Consider the following 23,144-nt stretch of genomic DNA (forward strand, 5'->3'; position numbering starts at 1 on the left):
CATATCATCCACGACAGATATCTCATCATATGAAAGAGTATAATAAGACAAGATTAAATACATAAGAAACATACATGAATAAGTATTCATACATGATCAAGTACATAAAGTAAATAAGGAAATAAGATTCTAATGTACTTGCAGCATTCATATCATAATAGAAACTAACATAACAATAGCAAATATAAGGTGTGTTGCCACCTTGTTGGTATTGCATTGGTTTTTCAGATAGTCTCCAATACTGTGGTTGCCTTGCTGCCTTGATAACTATGTCTTCTACATAGTTAACATTCCAAAGACACTCTTTTTAATAGAAGAAGAAGAAACCCTTCCGCAGGGGGGGGGTGGTTAAAGAAAAGTTTTGGATCCCTTCTTATTCTTCTATGATATGTTTCCTCCCTTCTTCTTTACCCTTTGTTCATTTTTACCTTCTAGTGTGTAATGCAACATCTTCAAAGTAAATAGCTAGTAAACAGAGGAAAAGAAAAAAGTTAAAAGATGCTTTTATACCCTGGGTTTGTTAAGAGAGGAACCAAGCGAAATTATTAACAAGCAAATTAGTTACCACAGTTCACCATTCGGGTGGGGGGATTTGAACAATGAATGATCAAAACCAAGCTTGGTGTACCCTAATGCAGGCAATGGGAAACCAAACAAAGCCCCATTTCACAATTCTGCATGGCAGGATAAAATTATGGCTCAGACACCATGTTCAATAAAAGTAAGACGAAATGAGGGACCATATTTTGTAATACCATTACCAGCCATAAGAATGAAACACCAGGAAAAGGAAACAGATAAATGCAGCATCATAAATTTAAGAGTTTATACTCCATGTAATGTGAATTGTTATACAGATATAGGTACAAAAGAGCAAATATACCTCATGGAATACGGCAAAGAGAAGGAAAACAATCACAACAGCAACATCCTGATATTCAAACAAGCAGAAACAATTCTTGGTCAAACTCATGACCAAGTTATTAAAGTTGAGCATTATGTTCCAAGAGTACTACATTCTTGGAAATAGAAATAAATATAAAAAAGAAAGGAAGAAGGCAATGCGATTCATTCATGTAAAAGAAGATGATCTAAAGAAATGTGGAAATCAGACACAGAGTTGAGGAAGCATACTTGAGAAGGTACCCCCAAACTTCTTATCATGACTTAGCTGAATCATCTGAATAACTGAACAAGTAAGGTTTGAATAATTGATCACTGTCAAGCCCCACCCAAGTGGGCTGTGTAAATGATGCTGAATACCCCCACTGGATCACAAATGTTGTACCATAACCATACATCTCATTCACAACACAAATCACAGGAAAGAGACTTGAGGATTTGAACAACTTGCAATATCAAATAATTAAGGAGTTCCAATGGTAACTAATTACCGATCCCATATAAGTTCCAAAATTAAACAAGATAACATAATCCAAAAGTAAATAGCAAAGAATTTATAATTAACGTCATCTTGATATACTGTCAAACTCCTAATCCAGTAGATGAGTTTCATATGAGCATAGGTAGCAAGCACACAGGGCACCATGGTCAGTATACCAACTGCTCGACCACCAACCCCGCAGCTACAGTACCACCATCCACTTGCAATCCTGAGTAACATGCGCAGGGACTGCTAAACCTATTCCATCATCTAAAAAGAAAGAACAACCACGAGGTGAGTTCTGAGAGGCACAAACACATCCAAATGCATGAGCAAGCTGCAACCTACATGCCATTACAATATGACTTCACGAGAGAGCATAAACATAATTCTAGCACACAACCCCTCACTTGTGGTGACAGTTTATGTACATTAGGTTTCAAGTGTCCAATATTGCCCCACAATTAAAACCTTGGACATATTAAATGCATCAAACCTTAAACAAAAGCTCTTAGGACCTAAGGAATAAAATCCAAACAGCACAGGACTTAGTCTACAAACTTGTAGTAGAAATCAATTTCACAATTCTGGTTCATAGATTCTACCCTATTCTGCAAACCAAAACCATAAAATATGTACTGATAAATATATCCTGGATTCAAATAAATCTAAATCTAGTATCAGTTATGCTAGAGTTTTAAATATACAATCCCTCAAAAGTTAGGTTTCAGATTCCCTAAAATGTATTGTCTTGATTCATTCCAATCTTGCACAGAGTAGGACCTATACTTTGACGATTTTTCATATTTTTTGCTTGATTTATCACAGACTGTATACATGCTTAAAGACTCAACATGAGAAGTTCAGATTAAAATGCATTACATAACTTCATATATGATTTTTACAAATACCGCGTTTGGAATACAATTTCAGGTCATTAATCTGGTTTCTGATTTTTTTATCCTATCAAACGAGATTAGAAGGATTCAAATTTGGTGGCAATCCTCTTCTGTGAGTCTTATTCAAAATGTTTCAGATAATTAATCCATGTGAATTTGGAGATATACTTGTTCTCTCTTGATTTGACAAAACCATTCCCCTAATGTTATAAGAATTTCGTTCTCGAATTTTGACATATCTAATAATCCAAAACATCTGAAGCCTTTTTTTTTTCCACAAAACAACTTCTCAGTTTGGACATGGGTATTGCAATCCATTTCCAATATAGGTGATAAACATGAACGCATGTGACCATGTCATAGTGAAAGTAGTCCCAACAAAACCAATGTACTAGTAACCATATAGATATAGATAAAGGCGAAGTGATCAATACCAATTATGAAAACAGAAGCTAAAACGAGAGATGCAAGACTTAATGGATCTAGAGCCATGCAGCATGACAAATTTCCTATGCTGAAATTTGATTTGGTCTTAGTTCGGTTATGTAGTAGGTTTGTATTGGAAGTGCTTTTGGCATAGTGGTGGCAGCTTCCTATGTAGAGCCAGTGGACCAAGAAGTTTTCGGTCCAAATCTCTGTCCCTCCACACCTTCCCTTCCCCTGCCCCTCCCTTCCCCCTCCTATCCTATGGCCTCCAGTCCTTGTGACTGATTTGATGATGACCCAATAAATAAATAAAAAGGTAAAAAGGAAGTAAAGTAATGAAGTAGGTTTGTAATAATTCTGTTTTGTCTTAGGTTTGGTCTCCTTATTCACTCCGACGAACAGGAGCCTTTACACTAGAGGATGAATATATAAATGGGGATTTTATCCAAAAATCTGTTTGTGAATATAAAGTAGATTCAGATTGGCGGTTGAATGCGGTAAGTCTGCGAAACAGAGACCTGGCCTACGCATTCCTCTGATTGAAATGCAAGAAACATCTTGGAGAAGGGTACTTGGCACAAAAACAGCCATCAAGATTGAGCTCAACAAGCAGCTTTGCGAGATAAGTGGAGCATTAACATAAATTCACGCCCACGCACAAAAAGCCTCCAAGTCATCATCCAAAATCAACGCTTAATCAGACATAAAGAGAAACAAACTATAACAGCTGAGAGAGAATTACCGTATACAAATACTTCGTCAACAGGTGCAACAAGCCTAAAACAATTCTCTGGATGCAGCAGCCAAGAAATCCACTTGTGATCCATAGTCTTTTGCACACAAACCATTTAGCTTGTACAATTTCTTTGACTGTGTCAAATCTGGTAAATCTGACTCCAACAATCCGTTACCAGCTTGAATCTCAGTCAGCTTCTTGCAGTATCTGGTCCAAATTTTGAAAATTTGAGAGATCCGGTAATCTTTCCAAAGGACATGCACCCACTAGTATTCAGAGTCTGTAAGAATTTCAGTTCATGCACACTATGAATCTTGGGTAGATTCTTGCGATCAAAAATCGATAGACTCTTTAAGTTTTTTAAATTGGAAAGATCAGGTAATCTTTCCGGGAGATTCACAATCACGCATATACAATGTCTTTATGAATTCCAACCCGTCAAGACCATGAATATCAGTCAGATTCTTGCAGCTTATGATTTGTAGATAACTCAACTTGTTGGACAGATCGGATAATCTTGGAATGAGTGGGCAACTTGCTATCGTCAAGTCTCGCAGGGACTCCAATCTGCTGAGGCCTGGAATGTGGGTTAAATTCCTACAGTCCACAATCCTCAATATCCGCAACTTTTTCAACCTTGAAAGATCAGCAGGTAATCTCTCTAATGATGTGGCATTACTTATGTATAACTCTTGTAAGCATTCATAGTACTCTAGGAGCTCAATCTCGGACAGTAAACGGCATCCAATGATCTTTAATTTCCTCAACGTTTTTGAGTCTCGCAGATATGGTATTTTTCTCAATGAATTGCAGTTCCGTACCTCCAACACCTCCAGAGACTCCATCCCCTCGCCTTCAAAATCAGATATGTAGGGATTCTCAACCAGCTTTAAAGTCCTCAGATATTTCGAGCCCCTAAGTTTTGGTATCTTCTTCAACATTGCACAGCCACTAATCCCCAAGTCCACCAGGGAATCCAACTTCTCGTCGACACCTTCAATTTCTTCTAGGCTACTGCAGTCATGAATAAATAATTCCTCTAAATTCCTCAAGCCTTCTGGTGTACTTGATAGAGTTACCAATGACTTGCACTTGGTGGCCTTAAGTCTAGTCAAACTTGAGGGAAGACCTGAGATTCCTCGAATCAAATCACAGCCCCTCATATAAAGGCTAGTCAAACTCGATGGAAGAGGACCTGAGATGCCTCGTGCCAAATCACAATAGGGCATATCAAGGCGTAACAGACCTTGGGGAAGATTTGGAACCCATTCAAGTTTACTGCAGTATCCAAGCGTCAACATTTCGAGATGTTTCAAGCTTGAAAGCGTTGGGAGTGATGCTAATGATTCACAACCAAGAGCATCTAAATATTTCAGACTTGAAGGAAGGTTTGGAAGCGATTCAAGTAGGCGGCACCACCTTATATTAAGCATCGTCAAGGAGGTCATGCAACCCAATTTCTCCGGGAGCTTTTGTAGTTTGTAGCAATCATGTAATTCGAGACTTTCAAGAGAAGTCAACCGATAAAGTTCATCGGGGAGCCTCACCAAACTCGTGCAGCATCCTAAATAAAGTTCTGCCAAGGAGATCAAGTGGCCCAGCTGCTCCGGCAGAGTGATAAGACTCATCTCTAAATCGAGCCTTTTGAGTGATGTCAACTGGGAAATTTCACTCGGCAGATCCTTTAGATTGCAACAGTGACTCATTTCTAATATGATTAAGTTCCTAAGACAACAAATGGATTTGTCAATCTCCTCCAATTCGTAACAAAAATTAAGAATCAATACCTCCAGCAGTAAGTTTGCTGAAACATCAGGAGTTCTAGTTATTTGAGCACAATCCGAGAGATCTAGAACTTTCAGATTGACAGCCACCTACATAATTGAATTTATGTATTAATTAGTATAATTAGCTTGAGAAGGACAAAATAGACAACTTCTATTATTTTTCCCCTTCCGGCAAGATTTTGCTATTAACGAATTAAATGAAGTAGAAAGTTATGTTCTTCCAAACCTTAATGTGCTTCCAGCCAATCCATTTGTCTGAAATCTGACTTCTGGATAGATCAAGAATGCCCAATTTTTCTGGAGAGAAATTGGGAAGTGGATAACTTTTACAAGGGAATGCATTCCATCTAAGCCATCTTAGCTTTGAAAACGAATTAGTGATGTTCCCAGATAAATCTACATCATCAAGATGCAGTAACCTTAGCTCCGTCATTGCAGCAAATCCTTCACCCATCAGAAGGCATTTACGGTGTTTAACATGGAGTCCTTTAACAGTACTTGTTCCCTACAAAATGACAACTGGCCTCAATTAAGTATATTTTACAAAGTTAACTTGAAAGACCAACTCTAAAAGAATTCCTAATTCACAAACCTCCTCACAAACAATAATAATAATAATAAATTACTCAATACCAACCGTCTGTTTATTGAGTACTTCAATGGCTTCCTCTTCTGACCATATCCGAGAACGCTTTCCTGCTTCGTCTTCATTTTCTTCATAAACAATACGCCTTCCAAAATCTCGAAGTTGATCATGCATCTTTAGCTTATTATGTTCATTGATTGTTAGCATTGACCTTGTACAGAGAGTATCAAGCCCCTCTTGAGCAGAAAAACAACATTTTTCCCAAAAATAACATGCAATGTCTTTATCCTCTCCAATTAAAAGACAAGCAACATCAAGAAAAATCCGTTTCTCCTCAACATCTAATTCACCATAACTTACTTTCAAGCTTTTCATGACATCAGTATGGGGAAATTTTTGCAATTTCTTTAACACGTTTTCCCATTTTGATTTTTTCTGTGATTTTAAAGATGAGCCTACAAGTTTAAGAGCCAAGGGAAGTCCTCCAGTAGTTTCCACAATCTCTATTGACAGATCCCAATAATTAGTTGGAGGTTGGTCAAATCCAAATGCATGGAGGCTGAAAAGGACAAGTGAATCATTTGAATCCATTACATGGGGTCTATAAGTCCTTTGGTTTGGGGCAAGTATAGTATTTCTACTTGTGATAATGACCCTACTTCCAATACTAAATGATTCACCATCTCCAACCAAAAACTCTACTTGATCACTATCACTAACATCATCAAGCACAACAAGGACTTTTTTGTTGTGGAAGCTTTGCTTGATTGATTCAATTCCATCAGACTTGTTAGTAATATGTTTTTCTTTAGCAATGAGTTGGTTTTGCAAATATTCAATCCCATGTTTTTGAGCCTTGTCACGAACATCTTCAATGAATCTATGCTCTTCAAAATGACTGAAGACTTTACTGCAAACAGCTCTAGCAATTGTTGTTTTTCCAATACCACCAAGACCATGGACCACTATAATTCTTCGGTCGTTAGATTCTATGTCTAAAAGCTTTAGCATCTTTTCAATATGAGATTGAATTCCAACTAGGTTGTTAGGAATAATGGAACGTCTCCTATGCAATTCATTCCGAACTGTTTTAACAACTTCTTGAATTAACTTCCCTTCGTACCTGCATAGTTGAAACAAAATAATAATAAAAATGATTTAGGTGATGAATGATATATATATATAATCAAACGGATGAAGAATCCTTAACAGGGAAGAAACATTAAGTGGATTAATATGGGTCTCATTTGTATGCTTTCATTTTTGCATGAATTCTCCATAATAATTGTCCATAATGTTCCAGTTATAGCGCTTTATCAAGGGCTGCAGTAGGCTAGAGTTCTCCATCTAGCTGTTCATTCTGTTGTTTCAGACTACCAGCTTTGGGATCAGTTAATCCCATCTCCTACTAGGTCATGGCTGATATATTCTGAGTCTCTTTTGTTGACAACATCTACCTTCAGTTCCTTTCTATATTCACCATAAGTTTGTTACCCATGTACCTATCTTGGAGGAGATTGACATCAATTGTAACCCAAGACAAAGAGAGATGTATAAATCTGTACTGAAGTTCTCTTGTAGTTTTTTCTCTTTCAAAAATAAAAAAAAAAAAGGTAAAAAGGAAAACAAAGTTCATAATGAACAAATAGAATGCAAGCAAGCAAAGCAAATAAAACAATATCCTATATGTCAAATTTTGAGGGACATATATAATGAAAATTTTGGATGTTGATCCTATTTTGTCATGACCCTTAAGATGATCCTGATTTTCCTCTTCTAATTATCTTTCACTTTTTATTGTTGGGCAAAACTCTTTTTGGTGTCAGATATCATCTTTTTCTTTGCCTATTTAAAAAATCTAATACTAACAGTTATTTTCATTCAAAAATGAAAAACAGTATTTTTAATTTTTGTAGAAAAATAAAAAGCAATTTGATAACAATAAAAATGAGAGATTATAAAATAAAAAATAACTTTCAATATCGAATACCAAAGAATGGTTTTGTAAAATTAATGCTTGAAGTATTAGTATATAGTATTGTATAGGTAAGGTGATATAGTATTCGGCCAGGCTGGAGAGTTTGGCCAATGATGAAACTTTGCAATTGAAAGTAGTTCTTCCAATTTCGTCTTCGTCTATATCAGTGCGGGCTCAAGGTTCTCCTCGTCGGAAACCTGGTTGTTCGAAGAAGAAGGCTCACGCAGTGAAGAAAGTAGTAACAAGTAAAAAGGTTTCTATAGCAGAGGAATTCAAGAAGGTAGATGCAACTTTAGCGAAAGTATCCGCAGTGCATCAGAGCCTCCCATTGGGAGAGGATAGTGCTGCTATGTAACTACTGTTATGAAGCTTTTCTTAAAGATCTTGATTTGGATGCATCTAGACGTCCTACATTTCGTTTCTGATGACTTAGTTGTTGTCAATTATGAGTAGGAACCAGTGAGGAAGGGTGTATTGGGGGCAACTGTTGTTGCGGGTGAGCAAGGTAGGTACTAATTGCTGTATTTCTTTTCTTTTTCTTATTTTCGTTATAAAATGACCCTTTTAGCGAAAAAAGGTAAGGTGATTATGAGAGACACATCGTCTTGTATCAAGTATTTTATTCTAACGGTCAATAGATTTTGATGAAATCCAATAAGTGCCCTTTATAGGTGTATTATATCTAATGTATCTAATTGGGTACACATCCTATCATAGGATAATTCTAAATCATGCCTAAAACCCCTAATAATTTTAAGGGTAAGTATCACTTATCTCCCTTATTACCTGGCAAAGATATCAAACACCTTCCTTCTCGTAAATTTTTTGGTTAAATTCTACTTTTAGCATTCAATAATTTTTTTAAATCCCAAATTTCCCTCAACTAAAAAGATGTTTTAACTTAAACTCCAAATTATCCTAAATTACTCTAGTAGTTAAAACCAAGGTTCGAAATGTCGCTGACATTTCGGGTGTAGGGGTGGCTATCGACACCACCGATGGCGACATTTGCAATGAGTTCAGTCAGATTTTTTTTTATATATAAATAATAATTATATTATAAGGAGATATAAATATTATCTTATGATTTGATTCTAATATAAATTTACAAATTTAGCAAACTTTACTTTATAATTTTAATATCTTTTTTTCTCTTCAATTATAATTTCAATCAATCTTACAAAATTTCAATTACTTCTTTATTTTCAGTTATAACAATTTTACATAATTTCAATTACATATTTCAGCAACATTTGTAGGGGTTTTAGTCAAATTTTTTGTTAATAAATAGTAATTATATGAGAAAGAGATACAAATATTACCTTATGATTTGATTTCTAATTATAAATTTCTAGATTTAGTCAACATTACTTTATAATTTCAATTACATATTTCTTTCCAATTACCCTTAGAGAACGGGAGGAGATGGCGAACACAGATCTTAGCTTTCATCTCTCTCTCATTGTTAAAGAAGATGACCACATCTCTCTCTCTCTCTCTCTCTAATCCCCCATCTCCTTAGATTGAGAGGCTTAGATGCATAGAAGGCTAGCATTTTGGCCAGCAAAGCCATCACTCGGATTCTTTGCACCTCACCTGGAGCTAAAGGCATGGACAAAATGCTTTCAAGCCCCAACGGTGATGTTACCATCAGTAAGTTTCCCCAAATCTGTTGAAGTATTATTTCCCTTTGTGATTAGTTAAATGTTTATTCTTCTTGTTTTCCTTTTGCGTTTCTTTTTTTGATTACAATGCACTAAGGTTTCTGATTCTATGCCTTGCAACTTCAATTAAGTTGTTACACTTCCAGAATGCAGTTTTTTTCCTCCCCTTTTAGGTTTCGATGTGACTATTACGGTCATGGTTTGTTTGATCATAATTGCTCTAATTCTTTGTACTGTATATGATATTTTGATCCCATATCTTTGGCTTAGAAATTTTAATTTGAGGTCAAGTGATAGCGTCGCATTTAATGTATGCATGATAACATTTTGTCTTGTGCTTATTATTGGTCGATCTACTCTTTATTCTGCACCTCCACTATGTTGTGATACGTCCAAAAATTGATCTACCCTCGCGTTCCTGCAAAACAATGTCAGATGTTGGCCGACTTGGTGGTTGAGAAGCCACCTCCAAAAGGTTAAGTCAATAAGTGAATCACCACAGAGCTCCAACGAGTTGTAGAGCTTAATTGAAAGATAAGAGTAGAGGGAAATCATTCAGTTACCTTTCATTTGTGTTGTGCTTTAGTTTATATAAGGTTTACCTCTATTTTCGACCATTGGATTTATTCACAAGTCCCATCTGTAGTTGTTCGATCATAGGGTTTTCCTCCTTCAATCCGAGTTAGTTATGGTTTTCATACGGGGCACGATTTGTTTATCCTGAACTTGACGGGATCATGTCTCTTTCCTTAATCGTCAAGTTCCTTCATGCTTACGATACTTTTGTTTTTAACTCTTGAACCAATCCTGACCGGGGTGATTGAACCGACCGTGGTTTGACCCAGTTGGTTGTTAGTTTTTACTTATCATGTTGTTACCAAAAAACTAAAGACCCTTTTTTCATCATCTGGAGAAAGAAACCCTAGTTCAAGGAGCAAGTAATAATCAATGCTAACCACTCCACAAAGGTAGAGAATTTGAAAAAGAGCACTGAGTAATCGTGAAATTCTTGGATTCATATTTCTCTTATCTTGAACTTAATTGTTGCTGCTTGTGTTTAGCCTGTAGTCTGTATGTCAAAAAAGTTTCGGCTTGACATTATTTATGATCCATGAGTTTGTTTCATTTAGGCCATTCATTTGAAACAATTTTCTGATCTTTCAACTGAGACATCTTTAGAGGCAATAGAGAAAGAAGAAGAAGAAGAGAGACAGAAATTGGGGGGGGGGGGGGGTTTAATTAAATGGGGATGGGCACAGGTCGTTGGCAGGGAGGGGGTATGGTGGTTTCTAGCAGAGGTGAGTGGTTTTCATCCTGGGATAGGAAGAAGATGGGCGACTCACCTAAGAGTTGGGTATGAGAGGGTATTAAATATGGGTAATTAAGTCATTTTATTGCCAAAAGGGCATTTAGGTCATTTTGCACCCCCACTCAAAAGAAAATCCTAACAGAGATAACTTGTAATTTTGAAAGTTGGTGTCATATAATTTAGCCCATAATAGTGGGTGGACATTAGTTTCATTCCAATAATAGTGGGTGCCGTGTAAAAGCTCCTAATATTATTGTTAACTCAAAATGCCCTTAATTACTTTAGAAGTTAAAACCCTAAATTACCCTAAATTAACTTTATTTTGGAGTTTTAACAATAAAATTAATTTAGGGTAATTAGCTTTAACTACAAACGCAGTTGAGGCAATTTTGGGATTTTGATAATAATACTAATTGAGGGTAACTTAGAGTTTTAACTTTTAACTACTATTGTAATTGAGGTTAATTTGTGGTTACCAAAACAACCTCTTATTTAAGAGTAGCTTTGGGTTAAAAAAAAAATATATATATAAGTTTAACGGTAACAAAAGAATTTAATTGAAAAGGTTCACAAAAGGGAGGTATTTGATATCTTTGTTTTAAGGATATTTTTGGCAATTCCCTAACAACCTTGACCGAACCTAGGGTAGCCCTAGCCATCACATCATCTCCAGTCATCAAGGGTATTTTTGGAAGACAACATACAATCCTGGTAAAACCCCTATTCCTCGGCAATAGATAACATTCAGTGTTTTACTTTATCCATAACACCTAAGCATACATTATCTCAACAATAGCTGGACTTTTAGAAGTTAACATTATCTCAAACACCTCAATCTCTTCAGAAGTTTGCATTATCTCAACAACTAAAATACACACAGAGTTGTACCTCATCTGAAACACACAAGAGACATAGACAATGTAAAACCCTAGTTCGTAGCTATACTTGTGGTGAATAAGGACTCTAGCCTATATACGTAAGATGTAACACAATCAGAGAACGAAGGAAGCGCAATTATCATTCTCATGGACATAGGTTGCAAAGTAAGACAGGGCCATGTAACCCTCTCTATCTATCCCATGCTTTTAGTATGGCATCAAAGCTTCAGGTTCCCACCCAATCATTTTGCAGTTTTTTCTCAATCAAGTTGAATGAAACTAATTACCTACTGCGGAGATTTCAGATTGTGCCTCTTCTAAAAACGTATGATCTTTATGATATTGTGGATGGATCCTCTCTTTTCCCACCCTCTACCATCACTGATAATAACAATGTTGCAATTTTTCAAGACAAAATCTGACCACCAAAAGTGGAATTGCCAGGATCAACTATTGATGTGTTGGCTAATTGCTTTCCTCACTGAATCTATTCATGCTCAATTGTTGGATGCATTACACCTCGAGATGTATGGTTGTAGCTTAAGTGAATCTACTATGCTTCCTCACCGGTCACATTATGCAACTTCACCTTTAGATTCAAAATGTTAAAAGAGGTAACAACAGTATCCATGATTAACTCCTTCGAATCAAGACTATTTCTGATCAACTTGCAACTGTGGGAAAGCCCGTGAAGAACTGTGTCTCCCCATTTTGAATGGTTTGGGAGTTGAATAATCTTCATTCGACATTCCCCTATCTCATATGGTGAATTACGAGGTATGTTATTAACTCAAGAAATTCATTTGAGAGATGAACTATCTAGTGCTGATGCATCTCATCCTATGGCAAATCTGACCAGTAGCCAACCTCATGGAATTCAACCTCCAAGACAGCCCTATAGAATGCTTTTTCTCAAAGGGATAGATTTGGTCGTGGAAACATCCTTTCTAATCATCCCTCTTAGTTAACTCAGTCTCCTTTTTAGGTTGGTGGCACTAGATCAAGAATCATATGTATAATTGTCTTGGCCATAAAGCCAAGGACTGTTATCAACACTTTCAACCATGCAATTCAAGGTACCAAAAAAGCACGTTCTTCAATGAATATTTCTGAAATTTCTGGTGCTTCTATTCTAGAAAATATTGGTAGCGAGATTCTGGAGTGATTCACCACATTATCAATGTTCTTGACATCCTTCATGTTTCTCAACCCTCATTGGATTAGATTGTGTTTTGCCTACTAGTAAGACCGTAATATCTCTATTGGTACAAATTCCTCTCTCGATATATCTAAATTCAATTATTTATATGCCCCCTCTGGTTGCAACAATTTATTATCGTCTCACAATTCACAAGGGATAACAACGTTATGTTTGAATTTTACCCTAATATCTTTTATGTGAAAGATCGTATGATGGGGAGATGTCTCCTTTAAGGCAATGTTAAGGATGGACTATATCAACTTCACTTGGGAAATCCTCTTCTCTTGCAATAACCCCCATATTTCTAACCCATAATTGGTATTGCGGGTTCGAGTAGCCGAAGCTCCAGCTAGAAGAAGTTGCGGGCTATCTGAATTGAAGCCCATTACCCAGACCCTAAGCCCATGGATCTGAATAGCTGGTGAAGGACCTGCCTTACTGGAAACCCGAAGAAGATCCAGTCTAAACCCAGATGGACTAGGCAGATGGATTTTCAAAGCATGAGATAGGCTGAGTTGGAAGAAGTCCGTGAACAAGGTAAGAGCCCCCCACGTGTTGGTTTAAGTTAAAATGGCATTAGGGATTAACCGGGAGAGCAAAGCACCCAAGTATTGAAAAGTAATAGGGGCAGTTGTTTGAAGCGGTTGATTGGCTACCCAACCGCCCGGTTGGTTGGACTACGAGATTTAAACCCTATTTTGCCCTCGGCACCTTATAAATAGCCATCCATGACCTAATTTTGCATTATTATACTCGTGGAGGCTGTTGTGAACAGTAGTAAAGGCTGTGTTACACGTGGTTGGTGGTGAAGAACTCTCGATTCGTGAAAAAAGCTTGGATCTTGCTTTGACGTTGAGATCTTTTAGAGATTAGTTAAGCACTCTCTTACTTCATTTGTATTTTATATTGTTAGAGAGTAGTTTCTCCCCCTAAAATCCTGTAGTGGTGAGTTGGAGTGATTAGATATTTTTCCATCAATGATCTCGATTGGAACATGCCGGGGAGACGGACTTTTATATCCAAATCAACGGTGGATCTTGTCAAAGAAGATGATGTGGATTCAAATCATTCTTCTTCTGTGATCTTATGTGTGGTGACCTCTTTGGAGTCCTAGGGATGAAATTCGGATTTAGATCAACCCAAAATCAGATCAAGGATGGGTGATCAAAAGTCAAATTTCGGACTTGGAATTCTATTAAAGAGTGGAGCGGTCACTGAGGGCAGTCGATTGACCGAAACAACTACCTTAAGCAACCAACCTACTTCTAGGGGCTCTATTGATGTTGTTCTCGCTCTGTTTGGATCCCAAACCTTGATGAAACTTCTTAATGCTAATATAGGTGATCTTTGAGGTCTATTGGAGTGGTTATTTGAGAGATTTGAAACGCTTTTCTGTAATATTTCTGCTAAGACAGGTAAGGTTGCAATTGCATGTATGACCGAATTTATGATATGATGATCTCGATTACTTTTCTAAGCATGATCATACTTTTATTACATGTTGTGGTTACTGTTGTACATGTCTAAATATGAGTTTATTGTCATGAATATTAATTGAAGCATTGTATCATTTTGCTTATGTGGATGATGTGTTGTGAGTGCCTATGACTAAGGGTTATCCATGCTGGGTACTCCTAACTTGGGATATCATGGGCTATGGTATGGGACACTATCCTCTGATACCCTTAGAACTTTCATAGTAGTTGTCCTACATACCTAGGAGGTGTAAAGTACATGGTTAGATACCCCCACATGCTACTACCTTTTGGGAGGGGTATTGAAGTCAGGTGACCCGTGATGACAATGACGTGACTCTATATCATCCAACAACGGTAGCCAGTCCGTGCTGAGATTCAGTGGTCCATTGTTGGTCATGCAATCATAGGGTTCCATATGTTAGGGTTGGGATCATGAGCATCCAAGAGACGGCTTGGGTGTAGTGAGGAGACATTCTAGCATCCACCCCAGCAATATGTGGATGACTATAGGGTTAGGGAATGGAGTCCAATAGAGGTAATTAGTCCTTGAGGATTCTCATTCCTAGGTGGAGAAGGATACTGAATCGAGTTAGTTGGTGCCATAGGGGAGGTATCTAGACCACATGTAGTATATTACCATAGGACCTTGCATTGGACTAAAATCCCTGACATGCACCAGTACTCATGCCAATGGTCATGGTGAGAGAGTGTAGACCTAAACCCCAATCATGGTTGATTGGCGAGGACCGTAAGCCCTTGCCTGGCATCCCAATAAAGGTAGCCACTCCATGAGGGATCAAAGTGACAAGACCTACCCTGAGGAGGGTTGGTGTTATAACTTGAAGCATGTCTGCCTAAATAGAGACTTACATAGTTAGCTATTAGGTGCATCCATATTTCAACATATCATTGTTCCATCATTACTTATCACGTTATTGTGATATCGAAGCATATATGGGATTATTGCCTTGTTGAGATCGTTAGAACTCATTCTTGTGGATTATTTCTATTTTTCTTCAGATGACTAGAAAGTAATACGAGAACTTCAGTATGATCGGGAGAACTCCAATGAAGACCTTGTGGAGACGTCAATGGGAGTTGGTGTTGCACAACACAAAGCTTCTTGCTGGTGCATGGAGTGCTCTTATGGCACCTATTGATAGGAAGAGGGTCCAGGTGGTTCGTCATTTGGATAAGAAAATGAAAAAGGGTTTTGTGACCCCATTTATTGAGAAATTAGAGGGAGATAGTGTTAGTCCTAAGAAAACAAGAACAAGACTTAACTATGATATTTCCTTTTTCTTGCTTCCGCCGATACATTCTTTTTATTATTCCTTTGATTTCGTTTAGTGCTTTATTGGATTTTGGAACTCTTTACCCCTTATATTAATGATTAAATTGTTCTTTGCTCATGATTATGGTATTATGTGGATTTATTATTACTAAGCTGTGTTACTATGGATCTTGTGGCTATGGATCACACCCACGAGTTGTCGGGCAGGTGGGGTGTGACATCTCCCAAAGCATTGGTTGGGGAAAAGACATCTTTTTTGAATTGGCATTCATGTTTAAGGCATTCTAACTCTAAAGTCATTAAAAAATTGATTTCAAGTTTTGATTTATTAGTTAGTTCAGAAAATTTTGTTTTCCGTGTGATGCTTATCAAAAAGGAAAAGTCACAAACTCCAGCTTTCTCCCTTTTAATTCTAATGGACCCTCGGACTTAATTTTTTTGGATGTGTGAGGACCTCCGCCCATTGAGTCTATTGATGGCTACCACTACTATGCTATTTTTGTGGATGATTTCAGCAAGTATATATAGTTTTAACCTATGATTGTCAAATCTAAAGTTGAAATTTTTAAAAGGTTCAAGTTGCTTGTTGAGAACCTATTTTCTAGACATATTAAATGTTTTCATAGTAACAGGGGAGAAAAGTACAGGATTGTCTCTACCTTCCTTTAAGAAAATGAAATTGAACATAGACTTTCGTGCCCTCACACACATGAACAAAATGAGGCTGTTAAGCGTTGTCATTGACATTCGTAGAGACTTTGCCCTAGAAAATTTTGGGTGCATGCCTTTGAAACTGCTTTGTTTCTGATAAATAAATTACCCACCAAAGTTCTAGAAAATGTTTTTCCCCATTTCAAATTGTTCAAAGTAAGGCTTGATCATGATTCTTTGAGGATTTTTGGATGTGCGTGTTATCATTGCTTGATATCATATGATAAACACAAGTTGGAATTTAGGTGTGCATTACATATTTTTATGGGATATAGTTCCCGTCACCGAAGATATAACTGGTTTGACCTTAGCACTAGGAAAATTATTATTCTCGCCATGTTGTGTTTGATGAAAGGTGTTTTCCTTTCTCTGCCATTGAGGTAAACCCCACTCCAACCCAACCACTTTCCACAATTTTAGGACCACCACCTCTCTTGAGAACCCACCTAGGCCGAACTCCTCTCCTAGGGTTTCTCTTGTTGACTCTTACTCCCCCCACACCACCTACTGAGTCCCACACTTCCAAACCTAGGGCTTCCTCTCCTAGCCCCCATGATTCTAAAGTTTCCTCTAACCCCTTGTCCGATTCAACATGATCCTATTCAGCTGGTTGTTGATCTCTCTTATGAGACTCAGGAAACCCTACCCACTAACACCACCCAACACTCACCCGACACCCACCCCATCATCACTCGATCTAAGGCCAGTCCTAAGGCTCTCATCACTTCTATCACCAATCCTAACCCTACCCAAGTTGAGCCCATTTCCTTAATCACTTCAAATAAATTTCCTCATTGTCAGAAAGCTATAGATGAAGAGTTCTTGCTCTCTGGAAAAATTGTACTTTTCTTGATCTTTTTTGTGTCTCTATTTGAGCTAGTTTTTTCTAAACTTCTTTCCTGCTGGTTTAAATTTCATATCATCTCTGTCTTTATCCTACTCTATGCTTATTCTAGTTTGTTAGGGCTTTCTATGTAGTGTTTTATGCTTCTAACACGTTATCTCTTATTTGTGTGCTCCTTTGTTGGTGTTCCTGCTTCTTGTTTCTCTAGAATTGTGAATTTCTATTTGTGCTTATGTCCCTATGTTTGTGCTTTTTGTCCCCCTTCATTGATTCTTGAAGGCAAGGCTTTTTAGCATGTTTTATTTTTACCCATCATGAAGTTTCTTGCATGGAATGTCCAAGGTTCAAAAAAGAAAATTTACAGTATGTAGGATGCGAAAGTTAATCAAACGCAGAGATCCTGAAGTCCTCTTTCTGTGTGAAACTAAGTGTGCCTTTCACTCTAGTCTTATGATTTTTTTGAATCACACTTTTTTGGACTGGTCTCTATGTTTCAATGTGCTAGTTCTAGCAGTAAAGGGTTTGGAGGGGGGGGGGGGCTTTGGTTCTTGCAAAGTCTTGTATTAAATTCTCAGTTATTTCTCACCATTTTGCTTTCATTGCTGTAAAATTCTATGACTTACATTTCGAATAGATTTCTATGTTTGTTAGTCCCCCCCTCCCTCTCTGTGTTTGAATAGATCTCTGTGTTTGTTAGTGGCCCCCCTCAGTATGGTCCCAAGAAAGATGCATGGGTTTCTTTTCATTCCCTCCTTTCTCTCCCCTCTTCCTTTCTTTTTGTGTGGAGACTCTATAACTCTGCTATGCTTCTGAAAAAATTGGAAACCCCTTTCACCCTTCCCTGCTTTACCTCATTCCTTGAATGTGTGTCTGATTTCAACCTCGTTGGAACTACGTTGCACTGGTAAGAATTTCACCTGATCTAATAAGAAATCTCCCCTCTCATTTAGTGTGAGAACGTTTGGATAAATTGTTTCTGGGGCATGATTCCCTCTGTCTCTTTCCTAATTCATCCCTATCCTATCTTCTAGCCATTAAGTTTGACCATAATCCTCTACTCTTAAAAACTAACCCTAGTTTGATGATAGGAAAGAAACTCTACCACTATTAGGTAACTTGGCATCTCTACCTAGAGTTCTTTAAGGTAGTAAGTTTTTCATGAATTCCCTATCTTGAGTATGGCCTGGAAGGGAAGTTAGCAATCTTTATCATTTTCTTTGCAAACAGAATTGTGAATCTTTTGGTAATATTAATAATCTTTGTATGCAAATTGAATCTGAACCATAAGCTATCCAAGAATCCCCTACCCCCAGTTGGAGTGCTTACAATGCAAAAAAAGATCGCTTGTCTTAGATTTACGTTGCTGAAGAGTTCTTTTGGTCTTAGAACTCTAGACATAAGTACATTTATGAAGGAGATAGAGAAACACAAAATTTCATGATTCTATTGCTAAAACAAGGTTTGCCCCTAGTAGAATTAATTTCTTTATGGATAATGATGTTGTTTCCTAGCCATGTAAAATAGTTGCTTTATTTGTAGACTTTATGTGTTCTATTTACACATCATCTTCACGCTTGACTCTTCTTTTTGTAGAATGTTTATTCCCAACACGTCAACCATTGTTTCAGCTTCAACCTTGACTGAACCGCTGGACATAGATGAGATAAGAATGGTTGTGTTCTCCCTAGGGGCTTGTAAAGCCCCCTGGTTTAGATGGGTTTCAAGCCATTTTTTTCCTAGAAGTTCTAGATATTATCTATAATGATCTCAATTTTTTGTGAAGAATTTTTCTAGAATTGGCTCTCTCCCTTTTGGCATCAATCACACTCTTTTATGTTTCATTCCCAAGAAAAATGATGCAGTTTGTGTACAGGATTTTAAACTCACAAGTCTATGTAATGTACGTAGCTTATAAAATTATTACAAAATTGCTTGCTTTATGGCTTAAGCCATTCTTATTATATATTACCTATCCTATGCAAGGTGCTTTTGTGCCATCTAAATGAGTCATTGAGAATATTTATATTCCACATCAGATTTTTCATTCCGTGTGAATTCGGCTTGTGCTAAGTCTGGCTATGTTGATTTAAAGTTAGATATGTCTCGGGCCTATGACAACGTTGAATGGGAAATCATCCTTTGGATAATGTCTTTTTAAGGTTTCAACCCAAAGTGTTATAGCCTCGTTGAGCATCTTATCTCCTCTGCATCTTTCTCCACCAAGCTTAATGGATTGCCTTATCAAGGTTCTCTGGGACCAGGGCCATAGGCAGGGATGCCCTCTCAACCCTTACATATTCCTTCTAGTCATGGAGGTCTTTTCTAGACTCTTGGTATAGTACATGACTAAACATGTTCAAAGGGATCTAGGTTGCTAGGCAAGCTCTAGAGGTATCCCATCTATTCTTTATTGATGACTCCTTCCTTTTCTGTTGTGCCACCTGTGATGATATATTGGCTATTAAAGCTATAATCGATCTGTTCTCTAGTCTAACTCACCAAGTTATTAAAAGATCACCTCTTTATAGATTGACCCTTGGCTGTACATCTGATCCCTAGGATCAAAAGATTGGTGTGATTGATTGCCATCTTCAACCATAGGCCGGGGCAGGGTTGCTAGACATGGCCCATTGTTTAAGACATTACCCTAACTTTGATCACTCCCCGCCCCTTTGGTCCAACTAAAGCTAAATTAGTCTCTTCCATATCTTTGTACTCTTCTTCTAATTATTGGAAATCTTTTATCTCATCTTTTACCTTCACACTTGTTGGCCAAGCACTTTTCTTATTAAAGTATAATTCTATGAGCAATGAATTTACTTTATGGTGGAATTTTTTGGAAGATAAATATTCATTCTAAATTCAAACTATTCTTTTGGCACCTTCTAAAGGCAAGTATACCAGTTTGCTCTACTTTATCCCACTGCATCCCAGTTCAATCTCTTATGTTCTATATCATGGTGGTTCAAAGTCCCAGTGGCACATTTTTCTATCTTGTGAATGGAGCAATCATATATGGGTAGTGGGACCTCTAGGGTTGAGGAATTTTTTTTTTTACATTGAGATCTTTTCTTCACCTGTGCAAATCTATCTTTTTAGATCCTGATCTTGATAAAGTTTCCCTAAAATGGATGTTTTGTGTTCATTTGAAAATAATGTAATTCAATATGTTTCAAAAACTGTACCCCCAACCCAATTAAAGTAATGCAATCTGTTTCTTCCTGTATTTCTAAGCTTCACATATCCCCCCCCCCCCCCCGAGATTCATGAGGACTCTTCACAAGAGACTCGCTATGATCGTATTCCATCTTGTATATGCAATATATTTGGTCTAGCTCTTGAAAACCCTCTCTTAATGTGTGTAGGTATCTTTAGTCAAAAACTTATGAAGATTGTACCGCAACATCTTTGTACTTGTTCGGTTTTTGACTAATTCAATAGAAGTTCTTCTCTTCGTAACAAAAAAAGAAGGAGATTCATATGACAATCAATATTTTTGAAGCCAAACACCAAATAGAGTGCTTCGAGATTGGAGCCATCTTCTGTGAAAAGAAAGACCCACAGCAAGAAAAAGGAGAAAAAAAAAAGTATAATGTAAAAAGAGCTTAAAGATCTTCTCATTTGCACAAAACCTATTAAAAATATTAGTTAAAGTGACAAATTTTCTAGAAACCTACTAAATTGAAAAGATCCAAAACAAGTCGGTGCAAAATTAAAACAATCTCATTTTTTATACCAAATAATTGGCTGAGAGTTAAAGTTTGATTTCAAATTTAAGAAGTCTAAAATAGCCTTGTAGTTTCTTTACTTTCTCAGCCAGTTATTTGGCCTATATGTACATTGTTGTGACAATAGAGGATGTTTTTCCATAATAGATCTAGTCAATTTTAACTTAATATAAATAAAAAATCTATAAAAAAAATAAAATAAAAAAACGTTTAGGCTAGGTTAGGAACATAAAATAAAAATAATGTTGAATTGTGCTAAGTAGAAATTTATAAAAAAATAAAAGGTGTTTTAAATTTTAACTTGCCATAAATAAAGTTGAGTTGCAGTTATTTATTTTCTTATCTAGTAGATCCGACTTTGTGACTTAAATTAAAAGAAGAGACTACGTAAAAACTATACCTTGAATATTATGGATCCAATAAAATAGAAGTGTTGTGTTGGACTTACATGCCCTCCTTCAAATGCCATCCGACGAGTTCTCCAACCTTTTCTACAGCTTCTTTCCATCGCCGTACGATCATCTCTTCATTATCTTTCTGGTGTTTCTTAGTGACTTCAACATTTATTTCTACTAAATGCTTTTGGTATTTTTTGAGACACAAATTGTATTCTGTAGGGGCATTCACATCGAATTCTTCCTCATTTCGTACATCCCTTGGTTCAATTTTGTAGAAAAAGGGAAAGATGACTTGATTCTTTGTCTCTTTACATTTGAGTGCTTCAACCAATTCATTGAGGCACCACTTGGTAGAAGTATAACCCTTAGAAAAGATGGGAATGAAGATTTTTGACTCTTGAATTGCAGTATTTAGCTGATGACCAATCTTGTCTCCCTGGGTGAGATTATTTTCATCCCTATAAGTTTGAATTCCAGCTTCATCCAAAGCATAATAGAGGCAATCATCCAAACCAGTACGGACATCTTTACCACAAAAGCTCAAGAACACATCAAAACGCCACCCTTGAGACGATGAAGAAGAAGAAGAAGAAGAAGAAAAGGAAGAGGAGAAGGATGCCATTCAAACAAATTGCTTGATAATAAATCGACGGATCCTTTGAGATGTGAATGCTGGGTATTCTGAAATCTGAAGTGTTAGAATCTATTTCACCTCTTTATATTTCTGAAGTCAACTCGGTCTTCGGTTCCTAGCAAGTGACTCATTTTCAACTCAGATGGACATCTAGGAAACGACAAAATCCTTACAGCTGTGTGCTGTTGTCTTAAACCATATAAGAAACGAAACAGAAAATTGCATCAAAAGTGACTGTAAGCTTTAATGTCATTTAGTGTAATATTTAAATGTGAAAATTATTCAATACACTACCCATGTGCCTAGGGCTCATCGCTGTGTCTGTTTCTTTTCCATCTTGGGTGTGAAAAGATGCAAAATATTCCTCCATTATTTATAAGAAGTATTTTATTAATTAAAAATCTAATAATGGGATGTACTGTACAATTAAAACTAAATAATATATTACAGGTTCAGTGCACTAGTTTCGAGCTTTTCAGAAATGTTGATAGGGATATATAGCTGCCAGCAAGAGTTAGGACACTGATGAGATTGAGATTGTGAGTGGCTGTTTGTTTCTCACTTCCTTCTCTACTTAACTTTCTTCTTTCTACTTTGTCTTTTAACTTTCTTCTTTTTATTGTCTTTTTCAATACTTTATGGCTTATCTCTGTGAGTGGTTGCTTTGTTTATCACTTCTTTATTCCTCTCACTATATATAGTTGTCTTCTTCATGCAATGTAGGTCCTATTAATACTTTTCTTTCTTCGTAAAAGTAATTTTACAAGATGGCTTTGTCAAGTTCCGGGTCCATTGATGAGCCTTTTCTTTTGATTATCTATTAATCTCGATGCTTTATGCTTTATTGGTAAAGACATCACATAACAAAAACATAAAAGGATTGGACTTTGGACCATGACTTGTGAAAAACCAGCTATTTGCTCTTCAGCAGCTAGATCCTGATATTCCTGTTGAAGATGCAAGGTTTAAGAAGTTTGAAATATGGGTTCATGCTCTGAATCTCCTTGAAGCTTGCAAACAGAGAAAATTGCTAGACTTATAGGGAAAAGATTGGGTCGATTCTGAAGTATAAAATTCCCTAAATCTCTGAGGGACTTTGAAAAACCTCTTGCTATTTAGGTGGGAGAGGAAAATCCTTGAGCCTATTAAACCTGGACTGAGGTTTCCACGTCCTGATAAGGCTCCAATTTGGATTGTGATATTGTGATG

At 36.9% G+C, this 23,144-nt stretch overlaps 1 long non-coding RNA gene and 1 pseudogene across 2 annotated transcripts in view; both read right to left on the reverse strand.

The window, feature by feature from the left end:
* The window catches only part of LOC149011751 (uncharacterized), a 78,655-nt gene that overhangs the window by 27,295 nt on the left and 28,216 nt on the right, over positions 1-23,144 (reverse strand). The window lies entirely within an intron of this gene.
* On the reverse strand, positions 1,691-21,971 carry LOC149011753 (disease resistance protein L6-like; annotated as a pseudogene). Its single transcript, XR_016174472.1, has 4 exons — positions 21,352-21,971; positions 5,870-6,941; positions 5,459-5,737; positions 1,691-5,319 (listed from the first exon to the last, which is right to left on the reverse strand). The product of XR_016174472.1 is annotated as a disease resistance protein L6-like (transcript).

Source organism: Hakea prostrata, chromosome 7 (assembly GCF_041222555.1).
Source record: "Hakea prostrata isolate BN-2017 chromosome 7, UWA_Hpros_2, whole genome shotgun sequence".
NCBI lineage: Eukaryota > Viridiplantae > Streptophyta > Magnoliopsida > Proteales > Proteaceae > Hakea > Hakea prostrata.